This window comes from Belonocnema kinseyi, chromosome 4, assembly GCF_010883055.1.
Source record: "Belonocnema kinseyi isolate 2016_QV_RU_SX_M_011 chromosome 4, B_treatae_v1, whole genome shotgun sequence".
NCBI classification, from domain to species: domain Eukaryota; kingdom Metazoa; phylum Arthropoda; class Insecta; order Hymenoptera; family Cynipidae; genus Belonocnema; species Belonocnema kinseyi.
In genome coordinates, this window is record NC_046660.1 from 43,787,520 (window position 1) to 43,793,432 (window position 5,913).

The following is a 5,913-nucleotide window of genomic DNA, read 5'->3' on the forward strand; positions in this document are numbered from 1 at the left end:
TTTCATCACTTCAATAGGCGTATATTATTGCAATTGATGATATTATGAATTATAATAATATACATTTATTTCTCAATAGTACTAATGATTATTGAAAACATGCTTTTTTAAATAACGTCTAGCTAACGTAAAAGAAAATTTGTTATTGCGAAATAAAAAAATGATATTTTTTCTTTTGCATTATTTTTCTTCCATTGAAATCGTACTATACTATTATGATTATAAACCAAAAATTAATTGTTTTAAAAACTGGAATCTTTCCTCTTTCTTGTCCTCATATTTTAAACAGAAGCGCAAAAGTCAAGTATTGTCTTGTTTTTTCTGTAAAATTTTACAAAATAAATTGACATCCTGATGCGCTTAGATCATTTTTATAAATACATAATGTTCTATAAATAGTATTTTAATCTGAAAAAATTATAAATATTCAGAAACATGCAGCTACTCTACCCCCTGCAATGGTTATCAGTAGAGGAAGGAGCATGTGGTAAAGCTCATTCCATAATTGTGATTCAGTTCATAAATTTGAATAGAATACGTCATAAAAATTTTAATTAACGAAACCTCTAAAAGTGTGTCTTCTAAACTATCATTTTTCTTTTATATTTAAAAATAGATACTTCCAAAATGACGGATGATGTAATACTCATTACAGAGATGTCGGGAAAATTTCGAAATAATGGAAATGTCAACATTTTTCAAGGAAATAAATTAAATATAGTCGATTGCATTAGGATCGTTGAACCTCGATGGACACTGGGTAAGTCTAAGAGATACATTTCCTCCATTTCCATAGATTGTTAAGAGTAATGAATAATAATTTTTGAATACTACTTTCGTCCACTTATAATTATTTGTAGATGGGAAAAAATAATTTTTGTGGACTTGAAGAAATATCAAAATAAAATAAAATGAAATTCCTTTTATACTTCAAAATAGTTGAGGTAAACTCTGAGATGGACAACAACATCAACGCACCCAAACGTAGCTATTTTAATTACCATCAACGATTACTATAATATATGCTCCTTATTTTACACTACTTTTTTTTTTAATTACCCTGAAAAATCTGTCATTTCAATAAATTTATATTATTACAATTCATCATTTGCATCAGTATTGAAAAGTACGTATTTTCAGTATGATGTTTTTATAATTAAAAAAAGTGAGCATCCTATAAAAACCCAAATTTTGTTAATAAACATTTTATTGCAACTTGTTTCGTTTTTTCCACAAATCCAATGGATTTATTTTCAATGCTACTTTTTACGGTTTAAACTAAAAATAAACATCCTAGCATAAAGTTTGGACAACCACAAAAAAATTAATATTTTAATTTTAAAAAAAATTCCTAAAAAAAGAAAACAATTCTTTTTTGTATAAAAAATAAAAAAGAGGAAATAAAAATAAGAAGGCCACCAACTAAATCTCTTTCCTTCTCTTTTTTCTTTTTTTCGTCTTTTTTATTTTTATTATTATCAAATTACAAGAAAAAAACGTTTGTAAAAAATAATCACCAACGTTTCGGCACAACAATTTTAACACAACACCACCTTTTTCAAACTTATCTAACGGATTCTTGCAAAAAGTTATTATTGTATCCATTTTAAATGGTATACGGAAAATAGTATGAATCCTAAACATTATCAACATAGATTCTATAGTTTTCGAAATTTGACCAAAAAAAGGAAGAATAAAAGTATTAAAAGAACTATATTCCTTTAATTCTTTCTCATTAGCTGCAGGAAAAATAGTATTTTGTTTGTTTTTGATTTGTTGAATTCTAATTGTAATATTTTTCTCAATTAACTCAGAAAAAGTATATTTTTAACAATGTTCAAATTTTTCTTGTGAAGTAAAACATGGGACAAACCTAGAGGTCTGTCAACTAAGTTTTTGATGACTGAAACTTTGTTTTGAAAAGGATGTGAAGAAAAGAAATTTAAAATTCTACCTGATTATGAACTTTTCCTGTACCTATTAGTAATAATTTTACCATCCTCACCTTTAATTACTTCTATGTCGAAAACCTAATTTTATTTATTTTTTCTATTTATAGGTAGATTAAAGATTTGGATAAAAACTTTTAAAAGCATCGAAAAGCATCTGTAAATTTACTGGAGGAACACATAAAAAGGTGTCAGCAATATACCGAAAATAAAAAGTGAAAGCAAAATCTAACTTCTTGAAAGCAAATAATACCTCCAAATATTCCATAATTATTTTCGCTAAAGTCGGAGAAATGACTGAACCAATGGAAGTATCGAACTTTTGCCTATAAAAAGATCCATTAAATTCAAAATAAGTTGAATTCATAATAAAAATGATCCTTTTGATGAATTCTTCTTGACATAATCGAGTACTTGTTTTAATATTGTCCCATCTATTTAAAATTGAATGTTCAACTAATTAAAGGGGTATACTTGGAAAAATTGCAACAACATCCAAAGAAATCACTACATAGTGATCCAGAACCGGTATTTGAATAATAATATTTTTAAATTTCGAGCTATTTTAAATATTGTATTTTGAAGTTGTGATAGAGTCTTTGAGAATCAAATTAAATTTTTGTTCTAAAAATTTAGTGGGATTTATTTATTTATTTTCAGGAATTCTGCACATGAACTTGATTATTGCACGTTAAATATTCATCTGAAATTTGATTTTAATCAAATTAAAAAAAATTTTTAATTTTGAAAGAACATTTACTCGTCCTTTCTAAAAATTATAATTAAATAATTTATAGATCCTTTTTAGGTGAACAACTTTAGTAAATTTTTTTTTTGTTCCTTGCGTAGTTTGTCCAAAAAGTTAATTTCCTTATTTTGAATGATGTTTTTTTACGAATGAAATAAAAACTATGCGCCCCGTCAAAAAGTGTCCAATAACAAATTTGCAGTTATTTTTTTGGTGCATAATTTTTGTCAAATAATTATTTGTCGTATCTTTCATCGTTTGACCGCAAAATGGAATTTTTTATTTTTCATAGTTTGCTGTGCTTCAAAATTTGAATTTTCTTCTTTCTAAAACAATTTAAAAACTTGTGATAATCTGGTAGGGCTTTCGAAGAGCAACTTTTTTCTTCTCATGATTTTTTTTCCATATCGTGCCTTATTTGGTTACAAATTTTTATTTTATTTTTTAATTTTCCAAGTGCCATAACTCTGGTAATTTTTTTGAAAAAGACAATTCATGAGTCTGTTCTCCGAAATTTTCAAAACGTGGTCAATTTTTGAATTATTATCCAAAATGGCTGGCTAATGAACTTGAGCAATCCAATCTGTCAATTGTTGTGAAAGTTATCGTGCTAGCAGACTAAAAACTCTGCAGACACACATGCATACATACATACATGCATGCAGAATCATTCACGAAAACCTTTTTTCGGGTACAAAAGGTCTCAAAACATAGAATTTTGACCCAAAAAAAGGGAAGAGGATGTAAAATTTTACACAAATCTAGTACCTGATCTAATGAGAATGTAAACATTAATTTTAAGGAAAACTTCATGCACAAAAATACCAAAACGTCCTTACAGAAAAATATCATCTATTAAAATCGGTTAATTTAAAATAAAATTTTGATATTTCTGTTCATGATTAGCCATAGAATACAAATAAAATATTATTCTTATTATTGGTACACCATTAAGCCATTTCCTTTTCGGGGTAGGCGTGACTCACTCGATAGTTGAAAGTATGACTTTTTATATATTACCTCAAAAGACAGTTTTATAGGGTCCCAAAAAAGCCCTTTAAGTAAAACATTGCATTTTACTAGTTTTCAGGGCTAATTATAATTTTTGTTTTAAGTAAAAATTGTTGCTGATACATAAAATACTACTTATACTGCTGTTTAGATATTCAAAGAACTTGCTTGAACAATTTATTATTGTTTTCAGCTATTTTCTCTTAGAATAGAGATAGAAGGTCATGGTTTCCTGAAAAAAAATTACACATTTTTTTATAGTTTTGAATTATAGTAAGGTAATAGTTAATCAATGTTAACAGGCATAATTGCTTCCACAATTCATTATTATTGTCAGTAATAATCTCTTTTAATACTACCACAGTCAGACCAAAGAAACATATGCCAAAAATGTTTTCAGTGAAAATACACTTCAGAATCACGTGATATTTGCAAGGTTCATATTTGATGGTGCCAAGCTCTTGATGGTGCCAAGATTTCACTAGTCAATAGCCTGAAAAGCATCCCTGCGTGTCAGCAATATGCTCAAACATTTACGGGAAAAATGCAGAAGGCGGTCGTCCTTGGGTCGCTCGGTGTCCTCAGGGTGCACAAAACTTTTGCCGGAATGTCGTTTTGATTCCGTTACAGATTGTAACCACCTATCTTACGGTCGTGAGACGTGGTTGTGGCTGAAGTTTTACCGCGATTTCACTGGGAGCGGGTGCAGTTTTTTTAGATTAGCACCCGCTCCCGGCGAAATCCTACAGTTGTTCTTATGAAAAACTTTTAATTATATCTATGAGCTAGATATAATGATAATTTTAATATTTCGTCAACGAAAAAATTTCTTTTCGAACAAGAACTTTATGAATATTTGAACATCCCGTGTAAAAATATCCTTGCAACTAAATATTATAGGATGGAATGGGCTAGAGCAGGTTTGCACTGGTTGATGGAAGCTCGTGCATATTTGAACCACTTATTATTATTATTTTCATTTATTTATGAGTGTTTATATTTCAATTATTACCACCATTATTATCGTTTAAGTGTAAGCACACGTGTTCGCAAATGAAGAAATATGACGAGATTGTAAGTGAACATGTAAGTGCATGCTAATAATATTATTATTGTTATATTATTGTTTTACTGTTACCATCTCCACAAAATTTTTCGGACATTATGCCATGTATTTTATCTTACAAGATTATATTAATTTTAATATATTTAAAACGTTTATAAAAGTGATTTATTATACCAGAAGTTTAAAGAAATACTTCACCTATTCCTATTTCTATCTTTTTCCCATGTGAAAAAATGTCCTGGCAATTATAGGCTTTTCAGCAAAAAATCACTTATCACAGTACGATATGGTCACAATAAAAGCTTAATTTTGTCCAAATAGAATCATCCTATTTGATCTGACAGGTTTTATTCTTATTCAGCATGTATATGTATATGCCCATCCTTGAATTTGTTGAATGCCAAAATAATTAAACAAAAACGAAGAATAAAGACAAAATGAAGCAAATAAGAAACGCAAACTGATAAATAAAAGATAATTAGAGTTCTATTTCTCATTTTTTGTGTCTCATTAACTTCATTTTGCCCTTATTTTTTAATAAGCAACTTTGATTTACAGTTTACAAATTCTTCTTGACATATTATTTGGAAACTTGTTAACATATTGAACTAGTTTGATCAGTTTCCTTAATAAATGTGTAATCGTAAAATCATTTTTTTAATGTCCAAATTAGAAATCTATTTTAAGCAATTGGAAATGGAAAATTTCAATTGTTCATTTTGTAATTTTGTGTTCAAAATATTTCCTAAAATACACTAGTGTGAAAGTTTCGAAGATATGCAGGTATTCTGACAAAGGCGTTACCTCATTTAAGTCCACAACCACTCACTGAATACGTTTTTAATCCATTTCAAATAATTGTTTAATTGTCACCAGTGCACTCATGCATCAGACGACAACAAACAATTTTTTTTGCGTGCACGCGCGCACAGTGGGGTGAAATCGGAAAACGAGGTTCGAAATGACATTTAGAACGCAATTATGCACCGATTTTAGATTTTTTTTTTTGAAAAATTCAGAACTAAATTTTTCAGAACATGGTGAGAGTAGATTTTTTATTTTTTTGTTTATTTAATTTTTATTTTAATGCAAACATCGAAAAAAATGTCGACTTTTCTAATTTCATTTTTTATCTTCTA